The sequence below is a fragment of the Schistocerca gregaria genome, chromosome 2 (assembly GCF_023897955.1).
Source record: "Schistocerca gregaria isolate iqSchGreg1 chromosome 2, iqSchGreg1.2, whole genome shotgun sequence".
Classification (NCBI taxonomy): Eukaryota; Metazoa; Arthropoda; class Insecta; order Orthoptera; family Acrididae; genus Schistocerca; species Schistocerca gregaria.
The window spans coordinates 1,017,143,363-1,017,167,918 of record NC_064921.1 but is presented as its reverse complement, the minus strand read 5'-3'; the positions used below and the strand labels follow the sequence as shown (position 1 = coordinate 1,017,167,918).

The 24,556-nt window shown below is 52.3% G+C and overlaps 75 non-coding genes across 75 annotated transcripts; 50 read left to right on the top strand and 25 right to left on the bottom strand.

Annotated features, from left to right (window-relative positions):
* Positions 1-67: 67 nt before the first annotated feature.
* Positions 68-140, top strand: Trnav-aac (transfer RNA valine (anticodon AAC)). The gene has a single exon. It is a non-coding gene; the product is annotated as a tRNA-Val (tRNA).
* A 195-nt stretch (positions 141-335) lies between these two features.
* On the bottom strand, positions 336-407 carry Trnap-cgg (transfer RNA proline (anticodon CGG)). The gene has a single exon. It is a non-coding gene; the product is annotated as a tRNA-Pro (tRNA).
* Positions 408-819: 412 nt separating this feature from the next.
* Positions 820-892, top strand: Trnav-uac (transfer RNA valine (anticodon UAC)). The gene has a single exon. It is a non-coding gene; the product is annotated as a tRNA-Val (tRNA).
* A 158-nt stretch (positions 893-1,050) lies between these two features.
* On the top strand, positions 1,051-1,123 carry Trnav-aac (transfer RNA valine (anticodon AAC)). Its single transcript has one exon. It is a non-coding gene; the product is annotated as a tRNA-Val (tRNA).
* Positions 1,124-1,281: 158 nt separating this feature from the next.
* Positions 1,282-1,354, top strand: Trnav-aac (transfer RNA valine (anticodon AAC)). Its single transcript has one exon. It is a non-coding gene; the product is annotated as a tRNA-Val (tRNA).
* A 195-nt stretch (positions 1,355-1,549) lies between these two features.
* On the bottom strand, positions 1,550-1,621 carry Trnap-cgg (transfer RNA proline (anticodon CGG)). Its single transcript has one exon. It is a non-coding gene; the product is annotated as a tRNA-Pro (tRNA).
* A 412-nt stretch (positions 1,622-2,033) lies between these two features.
* On the top strand, positions 2,034-2,106 carry Trnav-uac (transfer RNA valine (anticodon UAC)). Its single transcript has one exon. It is a non-coding gene; the product is annotated as a tRNA-Val (tRNA).
* A 158-nt stretch (positions 2,107-2,264) lies between these two features.
* Trnav-aac (transfer RNA valine (anticodon AAC)) lies at positions 2,265-2,337 on the top strand. The gene has a single exon. It is a non-coding gene; the product is annotated as a tRNA-Val (tRNA).
* A 195-nt stretch (positions 2,338-2,532) lies between these two features.
* On the bottom strand, positions 2,533-2,604 carry Trnap-cgg (transfer RNA proline (anticodon CGG)). The gene has a single exon. It is a non-coding gene; the product is annotated as a tRNA-Pro (tRNA).
* Positions 2,605-3,016: 412 nt separating this feature from the next.
* Positions 3,017-3,089, top strand: Trnav-uac (transfer RNA valine (anticodon UAC)). The gene has a single exon. It is a non-coding gene; the product is annotated as a tRNA-Val (tRNA).
* Positions 3,090-3,247: 158 nt separating this feature from the next.
* Trnav-aac (transfer RNA valine (anticodon AAC)) lies at positions 3,248-3,320 on the top strand. The gene has a single exon. It is a non-coding gene; the product is annotated as a tRNA-Val (tRNA).
* Positions 3,321-3,515: 195 nt separating this feature from the next.
* Trnap-cgg (transfer RNA proline (anticodon CGG)) lies at positions 3,516-3,587 on the bottom strand. Its single transcript has one exon. It is a non-coding gene; the product is annotated as a tRNA-Pro (tRNA).
* A 412-nt stretch (positions 3,588-3,999) lies between these two features.
* Trnav-uac (transfer RNA valine (anticodon UAC)) lies at positions 4,000-4,072 on the top strand. Its single transcript has one exon. It is a non-coding gene; the product is annotated as a tRNA-Val (tRNA).
* A 158-nt stretch (positions 4,073-4,230) lies between these two features.
* Trnav-aac (transfer RNA valine (anticodon AAC)) lies at positions 4,231-4,303 on the top strand. The gene has a single exon. It is a non-coding gene; the product is annotated as a tRNA-Val (tRNA).
* Positions 4,304-4,498: 195 nt separating this feature from the next.
* Trnap-cgg (transfer RNA proline (anticodon CGG)) lies at positions 4,499-4,570 on the bottom strand. The gene has a single exon. It is a non-coding gene; the product is annotated as a tRNA-Pro (tRNA).
* Positions 4,571-4,982: 412 nt separating this feature from the next.
* On the top strand, positions 4,983-5,055 carry Trnav-uac (transfer RNA valine (anticodon UAC)). Its single transcript has one exon. It is a non-coding gene; the product is annotated as a tRNA-Val (tRNA).
* Positions 5,056-5,213: 158 nt separating this feature from the next.
* Trnav-aac (transfer RNA valine (anticodon AAC)) lies at positions 5,214-5,286 on the top strand. Its single transcript has one exon. It is a non-coding gene; the product is annotated as a tRNA-Val (tRNA).
* A 195-nt stretch (positions 5,287-5,481) lies between these two features.
* On the bottom strand, positions 5,482-5,553 carry Trnap-cgg (transfer RNA proline (anticodon CGG)). The gene has a single exon. It is a non-coding gene; the product is annotated as a tRNA-Pro (tRNA).
* A 412-nt stretch (positions 5,554-5,965) lies between these two features.
* Positions 5,966-6,038, top strand: Trnav-uac (transfer RNA valine (anticodon UAC)). Its single transcript has one exon. It is a non-coding gene; the product is annotated as a tRNA-Val (tRNA).
* Positions 6,039-6,196: 158 nt separating this feature from the next.
* On the top strand, positions 6,197-6,269 carry Trnav-aac (transfer RNA valine (anticodon AAC)). Its single transcript has one exon. It is a non-coding gene; the product is annotated as a tRNA-Val (tRNA).
* Positions 6,270-6,464: 195 nt separating this feature from the next.
* Trnap-cgg (transfer RNA proline (anticodon CGG)) lies at positions 6,465-6,536 on the bottom strand. The gene has a single exon. It is a non-coding gene; the product is annotated as a tRNA-Pro (tRNA).
* Positions 6,537-6,948: 412 nt separating this feature from the next.
* Trnav-uac (transfer RNA valine (anticodon UAC)) lies at positions 6,949-7,021 on the top strand. Its single transcript has one exon. It is a non-coding gene; the product is annotated as a tRNA-Val (tRNA).
* Positions 7,022-7,179: 158 nt separating this feature from the next.
* Positions 7,180-7,252, top strand: Trnav-aac (transfer RNA valine (anticodon AAC)). Its single transcript has one exon. It is a non-coding gene; the product is annotated as a tRNA-Val (tRNA).
* A 195-nt stretch (positions 7,253-7,447) lies between these two features.
* Trnap-cgg (transfer RNA proline (anticodon CGG)) lies at positions 7,448-7,519 on the bottom strand. Its single transcript has one exon. It is a non-coding gene; the product is annotated as a tRNA-Pro (tRNA).
* Positions 7,520-7,931: 412 nt separating this feature from the next.
* Positions 7,932-8,004, top strand: Trnav-uac (transfer RNA valine (anticodon UAC)). The gene has a single exon. It is a non-coding gene; the product is annotated as a tRNA-Val (tRNA).
* A 158-nt stretch (positions 8,005-8,162) lies between these two features.
* On the top strand, positions 8,163-8,235 carry Trnav-aac (transfer RNA valine (anticodon AAC)). The gene has a single exon. It is a non-coding gene; the product is annotated as a tRNA-Val (tRNA).
* A 195-nt stretch (positions 8,236-8,430) lies between these two features.
* On the bottom strand, positions 8,431-8,502 carry Trnap-cgg (transfer RNA proline (anticodon CGG)). Its single transcript has one exon. It is a non-coding gene; the product is annotated as a tRNA-Pro (tRNA).
* A 412-nt stretch (positions 8,503-8,914) lies between these two features.
* Trnav-uac (transfer RNA valine (anticodon UAC)) lies at positions 8,915-8,987 on the top strand. The gene has a single exon. It is a non-coding gene; the product is annotated as a tRNA-Val (tRNA).
* A 158-nt stretch (positions 8,988-9,145) lies between these two features.
* Positions 9,146-9,218, top strand: Trnav-aac (transfer RNA valine (anticodon AAC)). Its single transcript has one exon. It is a non-coding gene; the product is annotated as a tRNA-Val (tRNA).
* Positions 9,219-9,413: 195 nt separating this feature from the next.
* Trnap-cgg (transfer RNA proline (anticodon CGG)) lies at positions 9,414-9,485 on the bottom strand. Its single transcript has one exon. It is a non-coding gene; the product is annotated as a tRNA-Pro (tRNA).
* A 412-nt stretch (positions 9,486-9,897) lies between these two features.
* Trnav-uac (transfer RNA valine (anticodon UAC)) lies at positions 9,898-9,970 on the top strand. The gene has a single exon. It is a non-coding gene; the product is annotated as a tRNA-Val (tRNA).
* Positions 9,971-10,128: 158 nt separating this feature from the next.
* On the top strand, positions 10,129-10,201 carry Trnav-aac (transfer RNA valine (anticodon AAC)). The gene has a single exon. It is a non-coding gene; the product is annotated as a tRNA-Val (tRNA).
* A 195-nt stretch (positions 10,202-10,396) lies between these two features.
* On the bottom strand, positions 10,397-10,468 carry Trnap-cgg (transfer RNA proline (anticodon CGG)). Its single transcript has one exon. It is a non-coding gene; the product is annotated as a tRNA-Pro (tRNA).
* Positions 10,469-10,880: 412 nt separating this feature from the next.
* Trnav-uac (transfer RNA valine (anticodon UAC)) lies at positions 10,881-10,953 on the top strand. Its single transcript has one exon. It is a non-coding gene; the product is annotated as a tRNA-Val (tRNA).
* Positions 10,954-11,111: 158 nt separating this feature from the next.
* Trnav-aac (transfer RNA valine (anticodon AAC)) lies at positions 11,112-11,184 on the top strand. Its single transcript has one exon. It is a non-coding gene; the product is annotated as a tRNA-Val (tRNA).
* Positions 11,185-11,379: 195 nt separating this feature from the next.
* Positions 11,380-11,451, bottom strand: Trnap-cgg (transfer RNA proline (anticodon CGG)). Its single transcript has one exon. It is a non-coding gene; the product is annotated as a tRNA-Pro (tRNA).
* A 412-nt stretch (positions 11,452-11,863) lies between these two features.
* On the top strand, positions 11,864-11,936 carry Trnav-uac (transfer RNA valine (anticodon UAC)). The gene has a single exon. It is a non-coding gene; the product is annotated as a tRNA-Val (tRNA).
* A 158-nt stretch (positions 11,937-12,094) lies between these two features.
* Trnav-aac (transfer RNA valine (anticodon AAC)) lies at positions 12,095-12,167 on the top strand. The gene has a single exon. It is a non-coding gene; the product is annotated as a tRNA-Val (tRNA).
* Positions 12,168-12,362: 195 nt separating this feature from the next.
* Trnap-cgg (transfer RNA proline (anticodon CGG)) lies at positions 12,363-12,434 on the bottom strand. The gene has a single exon. It is a non-coding gene; the product is annotated as a tRNA-Pro (tRNA).
* Positions 12,435-12,846: 412 nt separating this feature from the next.
* Trnav-uac (transfer RNA valine (anticodon UAC)) lies at positions 12,847-12,919 on the top strand. The gene has a single exon. It is a non-coding gene; the product is annotated as a tRNA-Val (tRNA).
* Positions 12,920-13,077: 158 nt separating this feature from the next.
* On the top strand, positions 13,078-13,150 carry Trnav-aac (transfer RNA valine (anticodon AAC)). The gene has a single exon. It is a non-coding gene; the product is annotated as a tRNA-Val (tRNA).
* A 195-nt stretch (positions 13,151-13,345) lies between these two features.
* On the bottom strand, positions 13,346-13,417 carry Trnap-cgg (transfer RNA proline (anticodon CGG)). The gene has a single exon. It is a non-coding gene; the product is annotated as a tRNA-Pro (tRNA).
* A 412-nt stretch (positions 13,418-13,829) lies between these two features.
* Trnav-uac (transfer RNA valine (anticodon UAC)) lies at positions 13,830-13,902 on the top strand. Its single transcript has one exon. It is a non-coding gene; the product is annotated as a tRNA-Val (tRNA).
* Positions 13,903-14,060: 158 nt separating this feature from the next.
* Trnav-aac (transfer RNA valine (anticodon AAC)) lies at positions 14,061-14,133 on the top strand. Its single transcript has one exon. It is a non-coding gene; the product is annotated as a tRNA-Val (tRNA).
* A 195-nt stretch (positions 14,134-14,328) lies between these two features.
* Positions 14,329-14,400, bottom strand: Trnap-cgg (transfer RNA proline (anticodon CGG)). Its single transcript has one exon. It is a non-coding gene; the product is annotated as a tRNA-Pro (tRNA).
* A 412-nt stretch (positions 14,401-14,812) lies between these two features.
* Positions 14,813-14,885, top strand: Trnav-uac (transfer RNA valine (anticodon UAC)). Its single transcript has one exon. It is a non-coding gene; the product is annotated as a tRNA-Val (tRNA).
* Positions 14,886-15,043: 158 nt separating this feature from the next.
* On the top strand, positions 15,044-15,116 carry Trnav-aac (transfer RNA valine (anticodon AAC)). Its single transcript has one exon. It is a non-coding gene; the product is annotated as a tRNA-Val (tRNA).
* Positions 15,117-15,311: 195 nt separating this feature from the next.
* Positions 15,312-15,383, bottom strand: Trnap-cgg (transfer RNA proline (anticodon CGG)). Its single transcript has one exon. It is a non-coding gene; the product is annotated as a tRNA-Pro (tRNA).
* Positions 15,384-15,795: 412 nt separating this feature from the next.
* Trnav-uac (transfer RNA valine (anticodon UAC)) lies at positions 15,796-15,868 on the top strand. The gene has a single exon. It is a non-coding gene; the product is annotated as a tRNA-Val (tRNA).
* A 158-nt stretch (positions 15,869-16,026) lies between these two features.
* Positions 16,027-16,099, top strand: Trnag-acc (transfer RNA glycine (anticodon ACC)). Its single transcript has one exon. It is a non-coding gene; the product is annotated as a tRNA-Gly (tRNA).
* A 195-nt stretch (positions 16,100-16,294) lies between these two features.
* Positions 16,295-16,366, bottom strand: Trnap-cgg (transfer RNA proline (anticodon CGG)). Its single transcript has one exon. It is a non-coding gene; the product is annotated as a tRNA-Pro (tRNA).
* A 412-nt stretch (positions 16,367-16,778) lies between these two features.
* On the top strand, positions 16,779-16,851 carry Trnav-uac (transfer RNA valine (anticodon UAC)). Its single transcript has one exon. It is a non-coding gene; the product is annotated as a tRNA-Val (tRNA).
* A 158-nt stretch (positions 16,852-17,009) lies between these two features.
* Trnag-acc (transfer RNA glycine (anticodon ACC)) lies at positions 17,010-17,082 on the top strand. The gene has a single exon. It is a non-coding gene; the product is annotated as a tRNA-Gly (tRNA).
* Positions 17,083-17,277: 195 nt separating this feature from the next.
* Positions 17,278-17,349, bottom strand: Trnap-cgg (transfer RNA proline (anticodon CGG)). Its single transcript has one exon. It is a non-coding gene; the product is annotated as a tRNA-Pro (tRNA).
* Positions 17,350-17,761: 412 nt separating this feature from the next.
* Positions 17,762-17,834, top strand: Trnav-uac (transfer RNA valine (anticodon UAC)). Its single transcript has one exon. It is a non-coding gene; the product is annotated as a tRNA-Val (tRNA).
* Positions 17,835-17,992: 158 nt separating this feature from the next.
* On the top strand, positions 17,993-18,065 carry Trnav-aac (transfer RNA valine (anticodon AAC)). Its single transcript has one exon. It is a non-coding gene; the product is annotated as a tRNA-Val (tRNA).
* Positions 18,066-18,260: 195 nt separating this feature from the next.
* Trnap-cgg (transfer RNA proline (anticodon CGG)) lies at positions 18,261-18,332 on the bottom strand. Its single transcript has one exon. It is a non-coding gene; the product is annotated as a tRNA-Pro (tRNA).
* Positions 18,333-18,744: 412 nt separating this feature from the next.
* On the top strand, positions 18,745-18,817 carry Trnav-uac (transfer RNA valine (anticodon UAC)). The gene has a single exon. It is a non-coding gene; the product is annotated as a tRNA-Val (tRNA).
* Positions 18,818-18,975: 158 nt separating this feature from the next.
* On the top strand, positions 18,976-19,048 carry Trnav-aac (transfer RNA valine (anticodon AAC)). The gene has a single exon. It is a non-coding gene; the product is annotated as a tRNA-Val (tRNA).
* A 195-nt stretch (positions 19,049-19,243) lies between these two features.
* Trnap-cgg (transfer RNA proline (anticodon CGG)) lies at positions 19,244-19,315 on the bottom strand. The gene has a single exon. It is a non-coding gene; the product is annotated as a tRNA-Pro (tRNA).
* Positions 19,316-19,727: 412 nt separating this feature from the next.
* Positions 19,728-19,800, top strand: Trnav-uac (transfer RNA valine (anticodon UAC)). Its single transcript has one exon. It is a non-coding gene; the product is annotated as a tRNA-Val (tRNA).
* Positions 19,801-19,958: 158 nt separating this feature from the next.
* Positions 19,959-20,031, top strand: Trnav-aac (transfer RNA valine (anticodon AAC)). The gene has a single exon. It is a non-coding gene; the product is annotated as a tRNA-Val (tRNA).
* A 195-nt stretch (positions 20,032-20,226) lies between these two features.
* Trnap-cgg (transfer RNA proline (anticodon CGG)) lies at positions 20,227-20,298 on the bottom strand. The gene has a single exon. It is a non-coding gene; the product is annotated as a tRNA-Pro (tRNA).
* Positions 20,299-20,710: 412 nt separating this feature from the next.
* Positions 20,711-20,783, top strand: Trnav-uac (transfer RNA valine (anticodon UAC)). The gene has a single exon. It is a non-coding gene; the product is annotated as a tRNA-Val (tRNA).
* Positions 20,784-20,941: 158 nt separating this feature from the next.
* Trnag-acc (transfer RNA glycine (anticodon ACC)) lies at positions 20,942-21,014 on the top strand. Its single transcript has one exon. It is a non-coding gene; the product is annotated as a tRNA-Gly (tRNA).
* Positions 21,015-21,209: 195 nt separating this feature from the next.
* On the bottom strand, positions 21,210-21,281 carry Trnap-cgg (transfer RNA proline (anticodon CGG)). Its single transcript has one exon. It is a non-coding gene; the product is annotated as a tRNA-Pro (tRNA).
* Positions 21,282-21,693: 412 nt separating this feature from the next.
* On the top strand, positions 21,694-21,766 carry Trnav-uac (transfer RNA valine (anticodon UAC)). The gene has a single exon. It is a non-coding gene; the product is annotated as a tRNA-Val (tRNA).
* A 158-nt stretch (positions 21,767-21,924) lies between these two features.
* Trnav-aac (transfer RNA valine (anticodon AAC)) lies at positions 21,925-21,997 on the top strand. The gene has a single exon. It is a non-coding gene; the product is annotated as a tRNA-Val (tRNA).
* Positions 21,998-22,192: 195 nt separating this feature from the next.
* On the bottom strand, positions 22,193-22,264 carry Trnap-cgg (transfer RNA proline (anticodon CGG)). Its single transcript has one exon. It is a non-coding gene; the product is annotated as a tRNA-Pro (tRNA).
* A 412-nt stretch (positions 22,265-22,676) lies between these two features.
* Positions 22,677-22,749, top strand: Trnav-uac (transfer RNA valine (anticodon UAC)). The gene has a single exon. It is a non-coding gene; the product is annotated as a tRNA-Val (tRNA).
* Positions 22,750-22,907: 158 nt separating this feature from the next.
* Positions 22,908-22,980, top strand: Trnav-aac (transfer RNA valine (anticodon AAC)). The gene has a single exon. It is a non-coding gene; the product is annotated as a tRNA-Val (tRNA).
* Positions 22,981-23,175: 195 nt separating this feature from the next.
* Positions 23,176-23,247, bottom strand: Trnap-cgg (transfer RNA proline (anticodon CGG)). Its single transcript has one exon. It is a non-coding gene; the product is annotated as a tRNA-Pro (tRNA).
* A 412-nt stretch (positions 23,248-23,659) lies between these two features.
* Positions 23,660-23,732, top strand: Trnav-uac (transfer RNA valine (anticodon UAC)). The gene has a single exon. It is a non-coding gene; the product is annotated as a tRNA-Val (tRNA).
* A 158-nt stretch (positions 23,733-23,890) lies between these two features.
* Positions 23,891-23,963, top strand: Trnav-aac (transfer RNA valine (anticodon AAC)). Its single transcript has one exon. It is a non-coding gene; the product is annotated as a tRNA-Val (tRNA).
* Positions 23,964-24,158: 195 nt separating this feature from the next.
* Trnap-cgg (transfer RNA proline (anticodon CGG)) lies at positions 24,159-24,230 on the bottom strand. The gene has a single exon. It is a non-coding gene; the product is annotated as a tRNA-Pro (tRNA).
* Between the last annotated feature and the right edge of the window lie 326 nt (positions 24,231-24,556).

Below are 24,556 nucleotides of genomic sequence, written 5' to 3'. Positions count from 1 at the left end.
ATTTAATTTTTTAGTTACGATGTCAACATCAGCACGAGTTGTCTCTAAGGTATGGCGCACACAAGTAGTTTCCGTGGTGTAGCGGTTATCACGTCTGCCTAACACGCAGAAGGTCCCCGGTTCGATCCCGGGCGGAAACACTTTTTCATCATTAAAAACAAGACATAGTAACATGCATCTGCTTCCATCTGTACCCAAAAACCTTCGTAATCGCCTTCACACGTCGGATCAGAGTGTCAATTGCTCACATCAAATATGAAATTCATTTGATACTGCCGCCGAGCATTTTGCATCGACTCAGCCACTCATGTGCGATCAGTTTGCACAAAACGCTAGGGCTCGTCCGGGATTTGAACCCGGGACCTCCTGCACCCGAAGCAGGAATCATACCCCTAGACCAACGAACCATCTGACGTGGCGAATGACTATTACTTCAGTGCACTGGGTGCCTCGATGTGGTCCAGGGTGCTCTGGAAAGTTTCGTGTAGGCTGGCGGGATGGGGGCGGCGCGAATTCCCGCGGTCGGCGGCCTTCCTGGGCTATTGGTACCTTCATGTAGAGCTGCCGCTGGGCTCGCACTCCCTGCTGCTAAGAAAGTGATTGCTTTTGCTGCTATGACTTGCAATCACGACTGCGGGAAACGCCGCTATCTCGTTAGGGGTGCTACGGCAGACACCCTCTCGAGCACCCCGAAGACTTCTTGAGCCCTCGGCTGTAATGGTTTCCAGGCTGTCAAAAGAACCGTCGCGTGTGCATTCGCGGACGGGAGAGAGGCTGAGGTAATTTCGAGTGAACGGGGATGGACTCCTCCCGTCCGCAGTTTCCGTAGTGTAGCGGTTATCACGTCTGCTTTACACGCAGAAGGTCCCCGGTTCGATCCCGGGCGGGAACAGTATTTTCTTGCCTGTGTCGCATTGTACTCCAGTGAGCCACGTCATGTGAGGATCTTCTGCATGTACCTTTGTTATGCAAGAAGCGCATTTATTTAATTTTTTAGTTACGATGTCAACATCAGCACGAGTTGTCTCTAAGGTATGGCGCACACAAGTAGTTTCCGTGGTGTAGCGGTTATCACGTCTGCCTAACACGCAGAAGGTCCCCGGTTCGATCCCGGGCGGGAACAGTATTTTCTTGCCTGTGTCGCATTGTACTCCAGTGAGCCACGTCATGTGAGGATCTTCTGCATGTACCTTTGTTATGCAAGAAGCGCATTTATTTAATTTTTTAGTTACGATGTCAACATCAGCACGAGTTGTCTCTAAGGTATGGCGCACACAAGTAGTTTCCGTGGTGTAGCGGTTATCACGTCTGCCTAACACGCAGAAGGTCCCCGGTTCGATCCCGGGCGGAAACACTTTTTCATCATTAAAAACAAGACATAGTAACATGCATCTGCTTCCATCTGTACCCAAAAACCTTCGTAATCGCCTTCACACGTCGGATCAGAGTGTCAATTGCTCACATCAAATATGAAATTCATTTGATACTGCCGCCGAGCATTTTGCATCGACTCAGCCACTCATGTGCGATCAGTTTGCACAAAACGCTAGGGCTCGTCCGGGATTTGAACCCGGGACCTCCTGCACCCGAAGCAGGAATCATACCCCTAGACCAACGAGCCATCTGACATGGCGAATGACTATTATTTCAGTGCACTGGGTGCCTCGATGTGGTCCAGGGTGCTCTGGAAAGTCTCGTGTAGGCTGGCGGGATGGGGGCGGCGCGAATTCCCGCGGTCGGCGGCCTTCCTGGGCTATTGGTACCTTCATGTAGAGCTGCCGCTGGGCTCGCACTCCCTGCTGCTAAGAAAGTGATTGCTTTTGCTGCTATGACTTGCAATCACGACTGCGGGAAACGCCGCTATCTCGTTAGGGGTGCTACGGCAGACACCCTCTCGAGCACCCCGAAGACTTCTTGAGCCCTCGGCTGTAATGGTTTCCAGGCTGTCAAAAGAACCGTCGCGTGTGCATTCGCGGACGGGAGAGAGGCTGAGGTAATTTCGAGTGAACGGGGATGGACTCCTCCCGTCCGCAGTTTCCGTAGTGTAGCGGTTATCACGTCTGCTTTACACGCAAAAGGTCCCCGGTTCGATCCCGGGCGGGAACAGTATTTTCTTGCCTGTGTCGCATTGTACTCCAGTGAGCCACGTCATGTGAGGATCTTCTGCATGTACCTTTGTTATGCAAGAAGCGCATTTATTTAATTTTTTAGTTACGATGTCAACATCAGCATGAGTTGTCTCTAAGGTATGGCGCACACAAGTAGTTTCCGTGGTGTAGCGGTTATCACGTCTGCCTAACACGCAGAAGGTCCCCGGTTCGATCCCGGGCGGAAACACTTTTTCATCATTAAAAACAAGACATAGTAACATGCATCTGCTTCCATCTGTACCCAAAAACCTTCGTAATCGCCTTCACACGTCGGATCAGAGTGTCAATTGCTCACATCAAATATGAAATTCATTTGATACTGCCGCCGAGCATTTTGCATCGACTCAGCCACTCATGTGCGATCAGTTTGCACAAAACGCTAGGGCTCGTCCGGGATTTGAACCCGGGACCTCCTGCACCCGAAGCAGGAATCATACCCCTAGACCAACGAGCCATCTGACATGGCGAATGACTATTATTTCAGTGAACTGGGTGCCTCGATGTGGTCCAGGGTGCTCTGGAAAGTCTCGTGTAGGCTGGCGGGATGGGGGCGGCGCGAATTCCCGCGGTCGGCGGCCTTCCTGGGCTATTGGTACCTTCATGTAGAGCTGCCGCTGGGCTCGCACTCCCTGCTGCTAAGAAAGTGATTGCTTTTGCTGCTATGACTTGCAATCACGACTGCGGGAAACGCCGCTATCTCGTTAGGGGTGCTACGGCAGACACCCTCTCGAGCACCCCGAAGACTTCTTGAGCCCTCGGCTGTAATGGTTTCCAGGCTGTCAAAAGAACCGTCGCGTGTGCATTCGCGGACGGGAGAGAGGCTGAGGTAATTTCGAGTGAACGGGGATGGACTCCTCCCGTCCGCAGTTTCCGTAGTGTAGCGGTTATCACGTCTGCTTTACACGCAGAAGGTCCCCGCTTCGATCCCGGGCGGGAACAGTATTTTCTTGCCTGTGTCGCATTGTACTCCAGTGAGCCACGTCATGTGAGGATCTTCTGCATGTACCTTTGTTATGCAAGAAGCGCATTTATTTAATTTTTTAGTTACGATGTCAACATCAGCACGAGTTGTCTCTAAGGTATGGCGCACACAAGTAGTTTCCGTGGTGTAGCGGTTATCACGTCTGCCTAACACGCAGAAGGTCCCCGGTTCGATCCCGGGCGGAAACAATTTTTCATCATTAAAAACAAGACATAGTAACATGCATCTGCTTCCATCTGTACCCAAAAACCTTCGTAATCGCCTTCACACGTCGGATCAGAGTGTCAATTGCTCACATCAAATATGAAATTCATTTGATACTGCCGCCGAGCATTTTGCATCGACTCAGCCACTCATGTGCGATCAGTTTGCACAAAACGCTAGGGCTCGTCCGGGATTTGAACCCGGGACCTCCTGCACCCGAAGCAGGAATCATACCCCTAGACCAACGAGCCATCTGACATGGCGAATGACTATTATTTCAGTGCACTGGGTGCCTCGATGTGGTCCAGGGTGCTCTGGAAAGTCTCGTGTAGGCTGGCGGGATGGGGGCGGCGCGAATTCCCGCGGTCGGCGGCCTTCCTGGGCTATTGGTACCTTCATGTAGAGCTGCCGCTGGGCTCGCACTCCCTGCTGCTAAGAAAGTGATTGCTTTTGCTGCTATGACTTGCAATCACGACTGCGGGAAACGCCGCTATCTCGTTAGGGGTGCTACGGCAGACACACTCTCGAGCACCCCGAAGACTTCTTGAGCCCTCGGCTGTAATGGTTTCCAGGCTGTCAAAAGAACCGTCGCGTGTGCATTCGCGGACGGGAGAGAGGCTGAGGTAATTTCGAGTGAACGGGGATGGACTCCTCCCGTCCGCAGTTTCCGTAGTGTAGCGGTTATCACGTCTGCTTTACACGCAAAAGGTCCCCGGTTCGATCCCGGGCGGGAACAGTATTTTCTTGCCTGTGTCGCATTGTACTCCAGTGAGCCACGTCATGTGAGGATCTTCTGCATGTACCTTTGTTATGCAAGAAGCGCATTTATTTAATTTTTTAGTTACGATGTCAACATCAGCACGAGTTGTCTCTAAGGTATGGCGCACACAAGTAGTTTCCGTGGTGTAGCGGTTATCACGTCTGCCTAACACGCAGAAGGTCCCCGGTTCGATCCCGGGCGGAAACACTTTTTCATCATTAAAAACAAGACATAGTAACATGCATCTGCTTCCATCTGTACCCAAAAACCTTCGTAATCGCCTTCACACGTCGGATCAGAGTGTCAATTGCTCACATCAAATATGAAATTCATTTGATACTGCCGCCGAGCATTTTGCATCGACTCAGCCACTCATGTGCGATCAGTTTGCACAAAACGCTAGGGCTCGTCCGGGATTTGAACCCGGGACCTCCTGCACCCGAAGCAGGAATCATACCCCTAGACCAACGAGCCATCTGACATGGCGAATGACTATTATTTCAGTGCACTGGGTGCCTCGATGTGGTCCAGGGTGCTCTGGAAAGTCTCGTGTAGGCTGGCGGGATGGGGGCGGCGCGAATTCCCGCGGTCGGCGGCCTTCCTGGGCTATTGGTACCTTCATGTAGAGCTGCCGCTGGGCTCGCACTCCCTGCTGCTAAGAAAGTGATTGCTTTTGCTGCTATGACTTGCAATCACGACTGCGGGAAACGCCGCTATCTCGTTAGGGGTGCTACGGCAGACACACTCTCGAGCACCCCGAAGACTTCTTGAGCCCTCGGCTGTAATGGTTTCCAGGCTGTCAAAAGAACCGTCGCGTGTGCATTCGCGGACGGGAGAGAGGCTGAGGTAATTTCGAGTGAACGGGGATGGACTCCTCCCGTCCGCAGTTTCCGTAGTGTAGCGGTTATCACGTCTGCTTTACACGCAGAAGGTCCCCGGTTCGATCCCGGGCGGGAACAGTATTTTCTTGCCTGTGTCGCATTGTACTCCAGTGAGCCACGTCATGTGAGGATCTTCTGCATGTACCTTTGTTATGCAAGAAGCGCATTTATTTAATTTTTTAGTTACGATGTCAACATCAGCACGAGTTGTCTCTAAGGTATGGCGCACACAAGTAGTTTCCGTGGTGTAGCGGTTATCACGTCTGCCTAACACGCAGAAGGTCCCCGGTTCGATCCCGGGCGGAAACACTTTTTCATCATTAAAAACAAGACATAGTAACATGCATCTGCTTCCATCTGTACCCAAAAACCTTCGTAATCGCCTTCACACGTCGGATCAGAGTGTCAATTGCTCACATCAAATATGAAATTCATTTGATACTGCCGCCGAGCATTTTGCATCGACTCAGCCACTCATGTGCGATCAGTTTGCACAAAACGCTAGGGCTCGTCCGGGATTTGAACCCGGGACCTCCTGCACCCGAAGCAGGAATCATACCCCTAGACCAACGAACCATCTGACGTGGCGAATGACTATTATTTCAGTGCACTGGGTGCCTCGATGTGGTCCAGGGTGCTCTGGAAAGTCTCGTGTAGGCTGGCGGGATGGGGGCGGCGCGAATTCCCGCGGTCGGCGGCCTTCCTGGGCTATTGGTACCTTCATGTAGAGCTGCCGCTGGGCTCGCACTCCCTGCTGCTAAGAAAGTGATTGCTTTTGCTGCTATGACTTGCAATCACGACTGCGGGAAACGCCGCTATCTCGTTAGGGGTGCTACGGCAGACACCCTCTCGAGCACCCCGAAGACTTCTTGAGCCCTCGGCTGTAATGGTTTCCAGGCTGTCAAAAGAACCGTCGCGTGTGCATTCGCGGACGGGAGAGAGGCTGAGGTAATTTCGAGTGAACGGGGATGGACTCCTCCCGTCCGCAGTTTCCGTAGTGTAGCGGTTATCACGTCTGCTTTACACGCAGAAGGTCCCCGCTTCGATCCCGGGCGGGAACAGTATTTTCTTGCCTGTGTCGCATTGTACTCCAGTGAGCCACGTCATGTGAGGATCTTCTGCATGTACCTTTGTTATGCAAGAAGCGCATTTATTTAATTTTTTAGTTACGATGTCAACATCAGCACGAGTTGTCTCTAAGGTATGGCGCACACAAGTAGTTTCCGTGGTGTAGCGGTTATCACGTCTGCCTAACACGCAGAAGGTCCCCGGTTCGATCCCGGGCGGAAACACTTTTTCATCATTAAAAACAAGACATAGTAACATGCATCTGCTTCCATCTGTACCCAAAAACCTTCGTAATCGCCTTCACACGTCGGATCAGAGTGTCAATTGCTCACATCAAATATGAAATTCATTTGATACTGCCGCCGAGCATTTTGCATCGACTCAGCCACTCATGTGCGATCAGTTTGCACAAAACGCTAGGGCTCGTCCGGGATTTGAACCCGGGACCTCCTGCACCCGAAGCAGGAATCATACCCCTAGACCAACGAACCATCTGACGTGGCGAATGACTATTACTTCAGTGCACTGGGTGCCTCGATGTGGTCCAGGGTGCTCTGGAAAGTTTCGTGTAGGCTGGCGGGATGGGGGCGGCGCGAATTCCCGCGGTCGGCGGCCTTCCTGGGCTATTGGTACCTTCATGTAGAGCTGCCGCTGGGCTCGCACTCCCTGCTGCTAAGAAAGTGATTGCTTTTGCTGCTATGACTTGCAATCACGACTGCGGGAAACGCCGCTATCTCGTTAGGGGTGCTACGGCAGACACCCTCTCGAGCACCCCGAAGACTTCTTGAGCCCTCGGCTGTAATGGTTTCCAGGCTGTCAAAAGAACCGTCGCGTGTGCATTCGCGGACGGGAGAGAGGCTGAGGTAATTTCGAGTGAACGGGGATGGACTCCTCCCGTCCGCAGTTTCCGTAGTGTAGCGGTTATCACGTCTGCTTTACACGCAGAAGGTCCCCGGTTCGATCCCGGGCGGGAACAGTATTTTCTTGCCTGTGTCGCATTGTACTCCAGTGAGCCACGTCATGTGAGGATCTTCTGCATGTACCTTTGTTATGCAAGAAGCGCATTTATTTAATTTTTTAGTTACGATGTCAACATCAGCACGAGTTGTCTCTAAGGTATGGCGCACACAAGTAGTTTCCGTGGTGTAGCGGTTATCACGTCTGCCTAACACGCAGAAGGTCCCCGGTTCGATCCCGGGCGGAAACACTTTTTCATCATTAAAAACAAGACATAGTAACATGCATCTGCTTCCATCTGTACCCAAAAACCTTCGTAATCGCCTTCACACGTCGGATCAGAGTGTCAATTGCTCACATCAAATATGAAATTCATTTGATACTGCCGCCGAGCATTTTGCATCGACTCAGCCACTCATGTGCGATCAGTTTGCACAAAACGCTAGGGCTCGTCCGGGATTTGAACCCGGGACCTCCTGCACCCGAAGCAGGAATCATACCCCTAGACCAACGAGCCATCTGACATGGCGAATGACTATTATTTCAGTGCACTGGGTGCCTCGATGTGGTCCAGGGTGCTCTGGAAAGTCTCGTGTAGGCTGGCGGGATGGGGGCGGCGCGAATTCCCGCGGTCGGCGGCCTTCCTGGGCTATTGGTACCTTCATGTAGAGCTGCCGCTGGGCTCGCACTCCCTGCTGCTAAGAAAGTGATTGCTTTTGCTGCTATGACTTGCAATCACGACTGCGGGAAACGCCGCTATCTCGTTAGGGGTGCTACGGCAGACACCCTCTCGAGCACCCCGAAGACTTCTTGAGCCCTCGGCTGTAATGGTTTCCAGGCTGTCAAAAGAACCGTCGCGTGTGCATTCGCGGACGGGAGAGAGGCTGAGGTAATTTCGAGTGAACGGGGATGGACTCCTCCCGTCCGCAGTTTCCGTAGTGTAGCGGTTATCACGTCTGCTTTACACGCAAAAGGTCCCCGGTTCGATCCCGGGCGGGAACAGTATTTTCTTGCCTGTGTCGCATTGTACTCCAGTGAGCCACGTCATGTGAGGATCTTCTGCATGTACCTTTGTTATGCAAGAAGCGCATTTATTTAATTTTTTAGTTACGATGTCAACATCAGCATGAGTTGTCTCTAAGGTATGGCGCACACAAGTAGTTTCCGTGGTGTAGCGGTTATCACGTCTGCCTAACACGCAGAAGGTCCCCGGTTCGATCCCGGGCGGAAACACTTTTTCATCATTAAAAACAAGACATAGTAACATGCATCTGCTTCCATCTGTACCCAAAAACCTTCGTAATCGCCTTCACACGTCGGATCAGAGTGTCAATTGCTCACATCAAATATGAAATTCATTTGATACTGCCGCCGAGCATTTTGCATCGACTCAGCCACTCATGTGCGATCAGTTTGCACAAAACGCTAGGGCTCGTCCGGGATTTGAACCCGGGACCTCCTGCACCCGAAGCAGGAATCATACCCCTAGACCAACGAGCCATCTGACATGGCGAATGACTATTATTTCAGTGAACTGGGTGCCTCGATGTGGTCCAGGGTGCTCTGGAAAGTCTCGTGTAGGCTGGCGGGATGGGGGCGGCGCGAATTCCCGCGGTCGGCGGCCTTCCTGGGCTATTGGTACCTTCATGTAGAGCTGCCGCTGGGCTCGCACTCCCTGCTGCTAAGAAAGTGATTGCTTTTGCTGCTATGACTTGCAATCACGACTGCGGGAAACGCCGCTATCTCGTTAGGGGTGCTACGGCAGACACCCTCTCGAGCACCCCGAAGACTTCTTGAGCCCTCGGCTGTAATGGTTTCCAGGCTGTCAAAAGAACCGTCGCGTGTGCATTCGCGGACGGGAGAGAGGCTGAGGTAATTTCGAGTGAACGGGGATGGACTCCTCCCGTCCGCAGTTTCCGTAGTGTAGCGGTTATCACGTCTGCTTTACACGCAGAAGGTCCCCGGTTCGATCCCGGGCGGGAACAGTATTTTCTTGCCTGTGTCGCATTGTACTCCAGTGAGCCACGTCATGTGAGGATCTTCTGCATGTACCTTTGTTATGCAAGAAGCGCATTTATTTAATTTTTTAGTTACGATGTCAACATCAGCACGAGTTGTCTCTAAGGTATGGCGCACACAAGTAGTTTCCGTGGTGTAGCGGTTATCACGTCTGCCTAACACGCAGAAGGTCCCCGGTTCGATCCCGGGCGGAAACACTTTTTCATCATTAAAAACAAGACATAGTAACATGCATCTGCTTCCATCTGTACCCAAAAACCTTCGTAATCGCCTTCACACGTCGGATCAGAGTGTCAATTGCTCACATCAAATATGAAATTCATTTGATACTGCCGCCGAGCATTTTGCATCGACTCAGCCACTCATGTGCGATCAGTTTGCACAAAACGCTAGGGCTCGTCCGGGATTTGAACCCGGGACCTCCTGCACCCGAAGCAGGAATCATACCCCTAGACCAACGAACCATCTGACGTGGCGAATGACTATTACTTCAGTGCACTGGGTGCCTCGATGTGGTCCAGGGTGCTCTGGAAAGTTTCGTGTAGGCTGGCGGGATGGGGGCGGCGCGAATTCCCGCGGTCGGCGGCCTTCCTGGGCTATTGGTACCTTCATGTAGAGCTGCCGCTGGGCTCGCACTCCCTGCTGCTAAGAAAGTGATTGCTTTTGCTGCTATGACTTGCAATCACGACTGCGGGAAACGCCGCTATCTCGTTAGGGGTGCTACGGCAGACACCCTCTCGAGCACCCCGAAGACTTCTTGAGCCCTCGGCTGTAATGGTTTCCAGGCTGTCAAAAGAACCGTCGCGTGTGCATTCGCGGACGGGAGAGAGGCTGAGGTAATTTCGAGTGAACGGGGATGGACTCCTCCCGTCCGCAGTTTCCGTAGTGTAGCGGTTATCACGTCTGCTTTACACGCAGAAGGTCCCCGGTTCGATCCCGGGCGGGAACAGTATTTTCTTGCCTGTGTCGCATTGTACTCCAGTGAGCCACGTCATGTGAGGATCTTCTGCATGTACCTTTGTTATGCAAGAAGCGCATTTATTTAATTTTTTAGTTACGATGTCAACATCAGCACGAGTTGTCTCTAAGGTATGGCGCACACAAGTAGTTTCCGTGGTGTAGCGGTTATCACGTCTGCCTAACACGCAGAAGGTCCCCGGTTCGATCCCGGGCGGAAACACTTTTTCATCATTAAAAACAAGACATACTAACATGCATCTGCTTCCATCTGTACCCAAAAACCTTCGTAATCGCCTTCACACGTCGGATCAGAGTGTCAATTGCTCACATCAAATATGAAATTCATTTGATACTGCCGCCGAGCATTTTGCATCGACTCAGCCACTCATGTGCGATCAGTTTGCACAAAACGCTAGGGCTCGTCCGGGATTTGAACCCGGGACCTCCTGCACCCGAAGCAGGAATCATACCCCTAGACCAACGAGCCATCTGACATGGCGAATGACTATTATTTCAGTGCACTGGGTGCCTCGATGTGGTCCAGGGTGCTCTGGAAAGTCTCGTGTAGGCTGGCGGGATGGGGGCGGCGCGAATTCCCGCGGTCGGCGGCCTTCCTGGGCTATTGGTACCTTCATGTAGAGCTGCCGCTGGGCTCGCACTCCCTGCTGCTAAGAAAGTGATTGCTTTTGCTGCTATGACTTGCAATCACGACTGCGGGAAACGCCGCTATCTCGTTAGGGGTGCTACGGCAGACACCCTCTCGAGCACCCCGAAGACTTCTTGAGCCCTCGGCTGTAATGGTTTCCAGGCTGTCAAAAGAACCGTCGCGTGTGCATTCGCGGACGGGAGAGAGGCTGAGGTAATTTCGAGTGAACGGGGATGGACTCCTCCCGTCCGCAGTTTCCGTAGTGTAGCGGTTATCACGTCTGCTTTACACGCAAAAGGTCCCCGGTTCGATCCCGGGCGGGAACAGTATTTTCTTGCCTGTGTCGCATTGTACTCCAGTGAGCCACGTCATGTGAGGATCTTCTGCATGTACCTTTGTTATGCAAGAAGCGCATTTATTTAATTTTTTAGTTACGATGTCAACATCAGCATGAGTTGTCTCTAAGGTATGGCGCACACAAGTAGTTTCCGTGGTGTAGCGGTTATCACGTCTGCCTAACACGCAGAAGGTCCCCGGTTCGATCCCGGGCGGAAACACTTTTTCATCATTAAAAACAAGACATAGTAACATGCATCTGCTTCCATCTGTACCCAAAAACCTTCGTAATCGCCTTCACACGTCGGATCAGAGTGTCAATTGCTCACATAAAATATGAAATTCATTTGATACTGCCGCCGAGCATTTTGCATCGACTCAGCCACTCATGTGCGATCAGTTTGCACAAAACGCTAGGGCTCGTCCGGGATTTGAACCCGGGACCTCCTGCACCCGAAGCAGGAATCATACCCCTAGACCAACGAGCCATCTGACATGGCGAATGACTATTATTTCAGTGAACTGGGTGCCTCGATGTGGTCCAGGGTGCTCTGGAAAGTCTCGTGTAGGCTGGCGGGATGGGGGCGGCGCGAATTCCCGCGGTCGGCGGCCTTCCTGGGCTATTGGTACCTTCATGTAGAGCTGCCGCTGGGCTCGCACTCCCTGCTGCTAAGAAAGTGATTGCTTTTGCTGCTATGACTTGCAATCACGACTGCGGGAAACGCCGCTATCTCGTTAGGGGTGCTACGGCAGACACCCTCTCGAGCACCCCGAAGACTTCTTGAGCCCTCGGCTGTAATGGTTTCCAGGCTGTCAAAAGAACCGTCGCGTGTGCATTCGCGGACGGGAGAGAGGCTGAGGTAATTTCGAGTGAACGGGGATGGACTCCTCCCGTCCGCAGTTTCCGTAGTGTAGCGGTTATCACGTCTGCTTTACACGCAGAAGGTCCCCGGTTCGATCCCGGGCGGGAACAGTATTTTCTTGCCTGTGTCGCACTGTACTCCAGTGAGCCACGTCATGTGAGGATCTTCTGCATTTACCTTTGTTATGCAAGAAGCGCATTTATTTAATTTTTTAGTTACGATGTCAACATCAGCACGAGTTGTCTCTAAGGTATGGCGCACACAAGTAGTTTCCGTGGTGTAGCGGTTATCACGTCTGCCTAACACGCAGAAGGTCCCCGGTTCGATCCCGGGCGGAAACACTTTTTCATCATTAAAAACAAGACATAGTAACATGCATCTGCTTCCATCTGTACCCAAAAACCTTCGTAATCGCCTTCACACGTCGGATCAGAGTGTCAATTGCTCACATCAAATATGAAATTCATTTGATACTGCCGCCGAGCATTTTGCATCGACTCAGCCACTCATGTGCGATCAGTTTGCACAAAACGCTAGGGCTCGTCCGGGATTTGAACCCGGGACCTCCTGCACCCGAAGCAGGAATCATACCCCTAGACCAACGAGCCATCTGACATGGCGAATGACTATTATTTCAGTGCACTGGGTGCCTCGATGTGGTCCAGGGTGCTCTGGAAAGTTTCGTGTAGGCTGGCGGGATGGGGGCGGCGCGAATTCCCGCGGTCGGCGGCCTTCCTGGGCTATTGGTACCTTCATGTAGAGCTGCCGCTGGGCTCGCACTCCCTGCTGCTAAGAAAGTGATTGCTTTTGCTGCTATGACTTGCAATCACGACTGCGGGAAACGCCGCTATCTCGTTAGGGGTGCTACGGCAGACACCCTCTCGAGCACCCCGAAGACTTCTTGAGCCCTCGGCTGTAATGGTTTCCAGGCTGTCAAAAGAACCGTCGCGTGTGCATTCGCGGACGGGAGAGAGGCTGAGGTAATTTCGAGTGAACGGGGATGGACTCCTCCCGTCCGCAGTTTCCGTAGTGTAGCGGTTATCACGTCTGCTTTACACGCAGAAGGTCCCCGGTTCGATCCCGGGCGGGAACAGTATTTTCTTGCCTGTGTCGCATTGTACTCCAGTGAGCCACGTCATGTGAGGATCTTCTGCATGTACCTTTGTTATGCAAGAAGCGCATTTATTTAATTTTTTAGTTACGATGTCAACATCAGCACGAGTTGTCTCTAAGGTATGGCGCACACAAGTAGTTTCCGTGGTGTAGCGGTTATCACGTCTGCCTAACACGCAGAAGGTCCCCGGTTCGATCCCGGGCGGAAACACTTTTTCATCATTAAAAACAAGACATAGTAACATGCATCTGCTTCCATCTGTACCCAAAAACCTTCGTAATCGCCTTCACACGTCGGATCAGAGTGTCAATTGCTCACATCAAATATGAAATTCATTTGATACTGCCGCCGAGCATTTTGCATCGACTCAGCCACTCATGTGCGATCAGTTTGCACAAAACGCTAGGGCTCGTCCGGGATTTGAACCCGGGACCTCCTGCACCCGAAGCAGGAATCATACCCCTAGACCAACGAGCCATCTGACATGGCGAATGACTATTATTTCAGTGCACTGGGTGCCTCGATGTGGTCCAGGGTGCTCTGGAAAGTCTCGTGTAGGCTGGCGGGATGGGGGCGGCGCGAATTCCCGCGGTCGGCGGCCTTCCTGGGCTATTGGTACCTTCATGTAGAGCTGCCGCTGGGCTCGCACTCCCTGCTGCTAAGAAAGTGATTGCTTTTGCTGCTATGACTTGCAATCACGACTGCGGGAAACGCCGCTATCTCGTTAGGGGTGCTACGGCAGACACCCTCTCGAGCACCCCGAAGACTTCTTGAGCCCTCGGCTGTAATGGTTTCCAGGCTGTCAAAAGAACCGTCGCGTGTGCATTCGCGGACGGGAGAGAGGCTGAGGTAATTTCGAGTGAACGGGGATGGACTCCTCCCGTCCGCAGTTTCCGTAGTGTAGCGGTTATCACGTCTGCTTTACACGCAGAAGGTCCCCGGTTCGATCCCGGGCGGGAACAGTATTTTCTTGCCTGTGTCGCATTGTACTCCAGTGAGCCACGTCATGTGAGGATCTTCTGCATGTACCTTTGTTATGCAAGAAGCGCATTTATTTAATTTTTTAGTTACGATGTCAACATCAGCACGAGTTGTCTCTAAGGTATGGCGCACACAAGTAGTTTCCGTGGTGTAGCGGTTATCACGTCTGCCTAACACGCAGAAGGTCCCCGGTTCGATCCCGGGCGGAAACACTTTTTCATCATTAAAAACAAGACATAGTAACATGCATCTGCTTCCATCTGTACCCAAAAACCTTCGTAATCGCCTTCACACGTCGGATCAGAGTGTCAATTGCTCACATCAAATATGAAATTCATTTGATACTGCCGCCGAGCATTTTGCATCGACTCAGCCACTCATGTGCGATCAGTTTGCACAAAACGCTAGGGCTCGTCCGGGATTTGAACCCGGGACCTCCTGCACCCGAAGCAGGAATCATACCCCTAGACCAACGAACCATCTGACGTGGCGAATGACTATTATTTCAGTGCACTGGGTGCCTCGATGTGGTCCAGGGTGCTCTGGAAAGTCTCGTGTAGGCTGGCGGGATGGGGGCGGCGCGAATTCCCGCGGTCGGCGGCCTTCCTGGGCTATTGGTACCTTCATGTAGAGCTGCCGCTGGGCTCGCACTCCCTGCTGCTAAGAAAGTGATTGCTTTTGCTGCTATGACTTGCAATCACGACTGCGGGAAACGCCGCTATCTCGTTAGGGGTGCTACGGCAGACACCCTCTCGAGCACCCCGAAGACTTCTTGAGCCCTCGGCTGTAATGGTTTCCAGGCTGTCAAAAGAACCGTCGCGTGTGCATTCGCGGACGGGAGAGAGGCTGAGGTAATTTCGAGTGAACGGGGATGGACTCCTCCCGTCCGCAGTTTCCGTAGTGTAGCGGTTATCACGTCTGCTTTACACGCAGAAGGTCCCCGGTTCGATCCCGGGCGGGAACAGTATTTTCTTGCCTGTGTCGCATTGTACTCCAGTGAGCCACGTCATGTGAGGATCTTCTGCATGTACCTTTGTTATGCAAGAAGCGCATTTATTTAATTTTTTAGTTACGATGTCAACATCAGCACGAGTTGTCTCTAAGGTATGGCGCACACAAGTAGTTTCCGTGGTGTAGCGGTTATCACGTCTGCCTAACACGCAGAAGGTCCCCGGTTCGATCCCGGGCGGAAACACTTTTTCATCATTAAAAACAAGACATAGTAACATGCATCTGCTTCCATCTGTACCCAAAAACCTTCGTAATCGCCTTCACACGTCGGATCAGAGTGTCAATTGCTCACATCAAATATGAAATTCATTTGATACTGCCGCCGAGCATTTTGCATCGACTCAGCCACTCATGTGCGATCAGTTTGCACAAAACGCTAGGGCTCGTCCGGGATTTGAACCCGGGACCTCCTGCACCCGAAGCAGGAATCATACCCCTAGACCAACGAACCATCTGACGTGGCGAATGACTATTATTTCAGTGCACTGGGTGCCTCGATGTGGTCCAGGGTGCTCTGGAAAGTTTCGTGTAGGCTGGCGGGATGGGGGCGGCGCGAATTCCCGCGGTCGGCGGCCTTCCTGGGCTATTGGTACCTTCATGTAGAGCTGCCGCTGGGCTCGCACTCCCTGCTGCTAAGAAAGTGATTGCTTTTGCTGCTATGACTTGCAATCACGACTGCGGGAAACGCCGCTATCTCGTTAGGGGTGCTACGGCAGACACCCTCTCGAGCACCCCGAAGACTTCTTGAGCCCTCGGCTGTAATGGTTTCCAGGCTGTCAAAAGAACCGTCGCGTGTGCATTCGCGGACGGGAGAGAGGCTGAGGTAATTTCGAGTGAACGGGGATGGACTCCTCCCGTCCGCAGTTTCCGTAGTGTAGCGGTTATCACGTCTGCTTTACACGCAGAAGGTCCCCGGTTCGATCCCGGGCGGGAACAGTATTTTCTTGCCTGTGTCGCATTGTACTCCAGTGAGCCACGTCATGTGAGGATCTTCTGCATGTACCTTTGTTATGCAAGAAACGCATTTATTTAATTTTTTAGTTACGATGTCAACATCAGCACGAGTTGTCTCTAAGGTATGGCGCACACAAGTAGTTTCCGTGGTGTAGCGGTTATCACGTCTGCCTACCACGCAGAAGGTCCCCGGTTCGATCCCGGGCGGAAACACTTTTTCATCATTAAAAACAAGACATACTAACATGCATCTGCTTCCATCTGTACCCAAAAACCTTCGTAATCGCCTTCACACGTCGGATCAGAGTGTCAATTGCTCACATCAAATATGAAATTCATTTGATACTGCCGCCGAGCATTTTGCATCGACTCAGCCACTCATGTGCGATCAGTTTGCACAAAACGCTAGGGCTCGTCCGGGATTTGAACCCGGGACCTCCTGCACCCGAAGCAGGAATCATACCCCTAGACCAACGAGCCATCTGACATGGCGAATGACTATTATTTCAGTGCACTGGGTGCCTCGATGTGGTCCAGGGTGCTCTGGAAAGTTTCGTGTAGGCTGGCGGGATGGGGGCGGCGCGAATTCCCGCGGTCGGCGGCCTTCCTGGGCTATTGGTACCTTCATGTAGAGCTGCCGCTGGGCTCGCACTCCCTGCTGCTAAGAAAGTGATTGCTTTTGCTGCTATGACTTGCAATCACGACTGCGGGAAACGCCGCTATCTCGTTAGGGGTGCTACGGCAGACACCCTCTCGAGCACCCCGAAGACTTCTTGAGCCCTCGGCTGTAATGGTTTCCAGGCTGTCAAAAGAACCGTCGCGTGTGCATTCGCGGACGGGAGAGAGGCTGAGGTAATTTCGAGTGAACGGGGATGGACTCCTCCCGTCCGCAGTTTCCGTAGTGTAGCGGTTATCACGTCTGCTTTACACGCAGAAGGTCCCCGGTTCGATCCCGGGCGGGAACAGTATTTTCTTGCCTGTGTCGCATTGTACTCCAGTGAGCCACGTCATGTGAGGATCTTCTGCATGTACCTTTGTTATGCAAGAAACGCATTTATTTAATTTTTTAGTTACGATGTCAACATCAGCACGAGTTGTCTCTAAGGTATGGCGCACACAAGTAGTTTCCGTGGTGTAGCGGTTATCACGTCTGCCTACCACGCAGAAGGTCCCCGGTTCGATCCCGGGCGGAAACACTTTTTCATCATTAAAAACAAGACATACTAACATGCATCTGCTTCCATCTGTACCCAAAAACCTTCGTAATCGCCTTCACACGTCGGATCAGAGTGTCAATTGCTCACATCAAATATGAAATTCATTTGATACTGCCGCCGAGCATTTTGCATCGACTCAGCCACTCATGTGCGATCAGTTTGCACAAAACGCTAGGGCTCGTCCGGGATTTGAACCCGGGACCTCCTGCACCCGAAGCAGGAATCATACCCCTAGACCAACGAGCCATCTGACATGGCGAATGACTATTATTTCAGTGCACTGGGTGCCTCGATGTGGTCCAGGGTGCTCTGGAAAGTTTCGTGTAGGCTGGCGGGATGGGGGCGGCGCGAATTCCCGCGGTCGGCGGCCTTCCTGGGCTATTGGTACCTTCATGTAGAGCTGCCGCTGGGCTCGCACTCCCTGCTGCTAAGAAAGTGATTGCTTTTGCTGCTATGACTTGCAATCACGACTGCGGGAAACGCCGCTATCTCGTTAGGGGTGCTACGGCAGACACCCTCTCGAGCACCCCGAAGACTTCTTGAGCCCTCGGCTGTAATGGTTTCCAGGCTGTCAAAAGAACCGTCGCGTGTGCATTCGCGGACGGGAGAGAGGCTGAGGTAATTTCGAGTGAACGGGGATGGACTCCTCCCGTCCGCAGTTTCCGTAGTGTAGCGGTTATCACGTCTGCTTTACACGCAGAAGGTCCCCGGTTCGATCCCGGGCGGGAACAGTATTTTCTTGCCTGTGTCGCATTGTACTCCAGTGAGCCACGTCATGTGAGGATCTTCTGCATGTACCTTTGTTATGCAAGAAGCGCATTTATTTAATTTTTTAGTTACGATGTCAACATCAGCACGAGTTGTCTCTAAGGTATGGCGCACACAAGTAGTTTCCGTGGTGTAGCGGTTATCACGTCTGCCTAACACGCAGAAGGTCCCCGGTTCGATCCCGGGCGGAAACACTTTTTCATCATTAAAAACAAGACATAGTAACATGCATCTGCTTCCATCTGTACCCAAAAACCTTCGTAATCGCCTTCACACGTCGGATCAGAGTGTCAATTGCTCACATCAAATATGAAATTCATTTGATACTGCCGCCGAGCATTTTGCATCGACTCAGCCACTCATGTGCGATCAGTTTGCACAAAACGCTAGGGCTCGTCCGGGATTTGAACCCGGGACCTCCTGCACCCGAAGCAGGAATCATACCCCTAGACCAACGAGCCATCTGACATGGCGAATGACTATTATTTCAGTGCACTGGGTGCCTCGATGTGGTCCAGGGTGCTCTGGAAAGTCTCGTGTAGGCTGGCGGGATGGGGGCGGCGCGAATTCCCGCGGTCGGCGGCCTTCCTGGGCTATTGGTACCTTCATGTAGAGCTGCCGCTGGGCTCGCACTCCCTGCTGCTAAGAAAGTGATTGCTTTTGCTGCTATGACTTGCAATCACGACTGCGGGAAACGCCGCTATCTCGTTAGGGGTGCTACGGCAGACACCCTCTCGAGCACCCCGAAGACTTCTTGAGCCCTCGGCTGTAATGGTTTCCAGGCTGTCAAAAGAACCGTCGCGTGTGCATTCGCGGACGGGAGAGAGGCTGAGGTAATTTCGAGTGAACGGGGATGGACTCCTCCCGTCCGCAGTTTCCGTAGTGTAGCGGTTATCACGTCTGCTTTACACGCAGAAGGTCCCCGGTTCGATCCCGGGCGGGAACAGTATTTTCTTGCCTGTGTCGCATTGTACTCCAGTGAGCCACGTCATGTGAGGATCTTCTGCATGTACCTTTGTTATGCAAGAAGCGCATTTATTTAATTTTTTAGTTACGATGTCAACATCAGCACGAGTTGTCTCTAAGGTATGGCGCACACAAGTAGTTTCCGTGGTGTAGCGGTTATCACGTCTGCCTAACACGCAGAAGGTCCCCGGTTCGATCCCGGGCGGAAACACTTTTTCATCATTAAAAACAAGACATAGTAACATGCATCTGCTTCCATCTGTACCCAAAAACCTTCGTAATCGCCTTCACACGTCGGATCAGAGTGTCAATTGCTCACATCAAATATGAAATTCATTTGATACTGCCGCCGAGCATTTTGCATCGACTCAGCCACTCATGTGCGATCAGTTTGCACAAAACGCTAGGGCTCGTCCGGGATTTGAACCCGGGACCTCCTGCACCCGAAGCAGGAATCATACCCCTAGACCAACGAACCATCTGACGTGGCGAATGACTATTATTTCAGTGCACTGGGTGCCTCGATGTGGTCCAGGGTGCTCTGGAAAGTCTCGTGTAGGCTGGCGGGATGGGGGCGGCGCGAATTCCCGCGGTCGGCGGCCTTCCTGGGCTATTGGTACCTTCATGTAGAGCTGCCGCTGGGCTCGCACTCCCTGCTGCTAAGAAAGTGATTGCTTTTGCTGCTATGACTTGCAATCACGACTGCGGGAAACGCCGCTATCTCGTTAGGGGTGCTACGGCAGACACCCTCTCGAGCACCCCGAAGACTTCTTGAGCCCTCGGCTGTAATGGTTTCCAGGCTGTCAAAAGAACCGTCGCGTGTGCATTCGCGGACGGGAGAGAGGCTGAGGTAATTTCGAGTGAACGGGGATGGACTCCTCCCGTCCGCAGTTTCCGTAGTGTAGCGGTTATCACGTCTGCTTTACACGCAGAAGGTCCCCGGTTCGATCCCGGGCGGGAACAGTATTTTCTTGCCTGTGTCGCATTGTACTCCAGTGAGCCACGTCATGTGAGGATCTTCTGCATGTACCTTTGTTATGCAAGAAGCGCATTTATTTAATTTTTTAGTTACGATGTCAACATCAGCACGAGTTGTCTCTAAGGTATGGCGCACACAAGTAGTTTCCGTGGTGTAGCGGTTATCACGTCTGCCTAACACGCAGAAGGTCCCCGGTTCGATCCCGGGCGGAAACACTTTTTCATCATTAAAAACAAGACATAGTAACATGCATCTGCTTCCATCTGTACCCAAAAACCTTCGTAATCGCCTTCACACGTCGGATCAGAGTGTCAATTGCTCACATCAAATATGAAATTCATTTGATACTGCCGCCGAGCATTTTGCATCGACTCAGCCACTCATGTGCGATCAGTTTGCACAAAACGCTAGGGCTCGTCCGGGATTTGAACCCGGGACCTCCTGCACCCGAAGCAGGAATCATACCCCTAGACCAACGAACCATCTGACGTGGCGAATGACTATTATTTCAGTGCACTGGGTGCCTCGATGTGGTCCAGGGTGCTCTGGAAAGTTTCGTGTAGGCTGGCGGGATGGGGGCGGCGCGAATTCCCGCGGTCGGCGGCCTTCCTGGGCTATTGGTACCTTCATGTAGAGCTGCCGCTGGGCTCGCACTCCCTGCTGCTAAGAAAGTGATTGCTTTTGCTGCTATGACTTGCAATCACGACTGCGGGAAACGCCGCTATCTCGTTAGGGGTGCTACGGCAGACACCCTCTCGAGCACCCCGAAGACTTCTTGAGCCCTCGGCTGTAATGGTTTCCAGGCTGTCAAAAGAACCGTCGCGTGTGCATTCGCGGACGGGAGAGAGGCTGAGGTAATTTCGAGTGAACGGGGATGGACTCCTCCCGTCCGCAGTTTCCGTAGTGTAGCGGTTATCACGTCTGCTTTACACGCAGAAGGTCCCCGGTTCGATCCCGGGCGGGAACAGTATTTTCTTGCCTGTGTCGCATTGTACTCCAGTGAGCCACGTCATGTGAGGATCTTCTGCATGTACCTTTGTTATGCAAGAAACGCATTTATTTAATTTTTTAGTTACGATGTCAACATCAGCACGAGTTGTCTCTAAGGTATGGCGCACACAAGTAGTTTCCGTGGTGTAGCGGTTATCACGTCTGCCTACCACGCAGAAGGTCCCCGGTTCGATCCCGGGCGGAAACACTTTTTCATCATTAAAAACAAGACATACTAACATGCATCTGCTTCCATCTGTACCCAAAAACCTTCGTAATCGCCTTCACACGTCGGATCAGAGTGTCAATTGCTCACATCAAATATGAAATTCATTTGATACTGCCGCCGAGCATTTTGCATCGACTCAGCCACTCATGTGCGATCAGTTTGCACAAAACGCTAGGGCTCGTCCGGGATTTGAACCCGGGACCTCCTGCACCCGAAGCAGGAATCATACCCCTAGACCAACGAGCCATCTGACATGGCGAATGACTATTATTTCAGTGCACTGGGTGCCTCGATGTGGTCCAGGGTGCTCTGGAAAGTTTCGTGTAGGCTGGCGGGATGGGGGCGGCGCGAATTCCCGCGGTCGGCGGCCTTCCTGGGCTATTGGTACCTTCATGTAGAGCTGCCGCTGGGCTCGCACTCCCTGCTGCTAAGAAAGTGATTGCTTTTGCTGCTATGACTTGCAATCACGACTGCGGGAAACGCCGCTATCTCGTTAGGGGTGCTACGGCAGACACCCTCTCGAGCACCCCGAAGACTTCTTGAGCCCTCGGCTGTAATGGTTTCCAGGCTGTCAAAAGAACCGTCGCGTGTGCATTCGCGGACGGGAGAGAGGCTGAGGTAATTTCGAGTGAACGGGGATGGACTCCTCCCGTCCGCAGTTTCCGTAGTGTAGCGGTTATCACGTCTGCTTTACACGCAGAAGGTCCCCGGTTCGATCCCGGGCGGGAACAGTATTTTCTTGCCTGTGTCGCATTGTACTCCAGTGAGCCACGTCATGTGAGGATCTTCTGCATGTACCTTTGTTATGCAAGAAGCGCATTTATTTAATTTTTTAGTTACGATGTCAACATCAGCACGAGTTGTCTCTAAGGTATGGCGCACACAAGTAGTTTCCGTGGTGTAGCGGTTATCACGTCTGCCTAACACGCAGAAGGTCCCCGGTTCGATCCCGGGCGGAAACACTTTTTCATCATTAAAAACAAGACATAGTAACATGCATCTGCTTCCATCTGTACCCAAAAACCTTCGTAATCGCCTTCACACGTCGGATCAGAGTGTCAATTGCTCACATCAAATATGAAATTCATTTGATACTGCCGCCGAGCATTTTGCATCGACTCAGCCACTCATGTGCGATCAGTTTGCACAAAACGCTAGGGCTCGTCCGGGATTTGAACCCGGGACCTCCTGCACCCGAAGCAGGAATCATACCCCTAGACCAACGAGCCATCTGACATGGCGAATGACTATTATTTCAGTGCACTGGGTGCCTCGATGTGGTCCAGGGTGCTCTGGAAAGTCTCGTGTAGGCTGGCGGGATGGGGGCGGCGCGAATTCCCGCGGTCGGCGGCCTTCCTGGGCTATTGGTACCTTCATGTAGAGCTGCCGCTGGGCTCGCACTCCCTGCTGCTAAGAAAGTGATTGCTTTTGCTGCTATGACTTGCAATCACGACTGCGGGAAACGCCGCTATCTCGTTAGGGGTGCTACGGCAGACACCCTCTCGAGCACCCCGAAGACTTCTTGAGCCCTCGGCTGTAATGGTTTCCAGGCTGTCAAAAGAACCGTCGCGTGTGCATTCGCGGACGGGAGAGAGGCTGAGGTAATTTCGAGTTAACGGGGATGGACTCCTCCCGTCCGCAGTTTCCGTAGTGTAGCGGTTATCACGTCTGCTTTACACGCAGAAGGTCCCCGGTTCGATCCCGGGCGGGAACAGTATTTTCTTGCCTGTGTCGCATTGTACTCCAGTGAGCCACGTCATGTGAGGATCTTCTGCATGTACCTTTGTTATGCAAGAAGCGCATTTATTTAATTTTTTAGTTACGATGTCAACATCAGCACGAGTTGTCTCTAAGGTATGGCGCACACAAGTAGTTTCCGTGGTGTAGCGGTTATCACGTCTGCCTAACACGCAGAAGGTCCCCGGTTCGATCCCGGGCGGAAACACTTTTTCATCATTAAAAACAAGACATAGTAACATGCATCTGCTTCCATCTGTACCCAAAAACCTTCGTAATCGCCTTCACACGTCGGATCAGAGTGTCAATTGCTCACATCAAATATGAAATTCATTTGATACTGCCGCCGAGCATTTTGCATCGACTCAGCCACTCATGTGCGATCAGTTTGCACAAAACGCTAGGGCTCGTCCGGGATTTGAACCCGGGACCTCCTGCACCCGAAGCAGGAATCATACCCCTAGACCAACGAGCCATCTGACATGGCGAATGACTATTATTTCAGTGCACTGGGTGCCTCGATGTGGTCCAGGGTGCTCTGGAAAGTTTCGTGTAGGCTGGCGGGATGGGGGCGGCGCGAATTCCCGCGGTCGGCGGCCTTCCTGGGCTATTGGTACCTTCATGTAGAGCTGCCGCTGGGCTCGCACTCCCTGCTGCTAAGAAAGTGATTGCTTTTGCTGCTATGACTTGCAATCACGACTGCGGGAAACGCCGCTATCTCGTTAGGGGTGCTACGGCAGACACCCTCTCGAGCACCCCGAAGACTTCTTGAGCCCTCGGCTGTAATGGTTTCCAGGCTGTCAAAAGAACCGTCGCGTGTGCATTCGCGGACGGGAGAGAGGCTGAGGTAATTTCGAGTGAACGGGGATGGACTCCTCCCGTCCGCAGTTTCCGTAGTGTAGCGGTTATCACGTCTGCTTTACACGCAGAAGGTCCCCGCTTCGATCCCGGGCGGGAACAGTATTTTCTTGCCTGTGTCGCATTGTACTCCAGTGAGCCACGTCATGTGAGGATCTTCTGCATGTACCTTTGTTATGCAAGAAGCGCATTTATTTAATTTTTTAGTTACGATGTCAACATCAGCACGAGTTGTCTCTAAGGTATGGCGCACACAAGTAGTTTCCGTGGTGTAGCGGTTATCACGTCTGCCTAACACGCAGAAGGTCCCCGGTTCGATCCCGGGCGGAAACACTTTTTCATCATTAAAAACAAGACATAGTAACATGCATCTGCTTCCATCTGTACCCAAAAACCTTCGTAATCGCCTTCACACGTCGGATCAGAGTGTCAATTGCTCACATCAAATATGAAATTCATTTGATACTGCCGCCGAGCATTTTGCATCGACTCAGCCACTCATGTGCGATCAGTTTGCACAAAACGCTAGGGCTCGTCCGGGATTTGAACCCGGGACCTCCTGCACCCGAAGCAGGAATCATACAACTAGACCAACGAGCCATCTGACATGGCGAATGACTATTATTTCAGTGCACTGGGTGCCTCGATGTGGTCCAGGGTGCTCTGGAAAGTCTCGTGTAGGCTGGCGGGATGGGGGCGGCGCGAATTCCCGCGGTCGGCGGCCTTCCTGGGCTATTGGTACCTTCATGTAGAGCTGCCGCTGGGCTCGCACTCCCTGCTGCTAAGAAAGTGATTGCTTTTGCTGCTATGACTTGCAATCACGACTGCGGGAAACGCCGCTATCTCGTTAGGGGTGCTACGGCAGACACACTCTCGAGCACCCCGAAGACTTCTTGAGCCCTCGGCTGTAATGGTTTCCAGGCTGT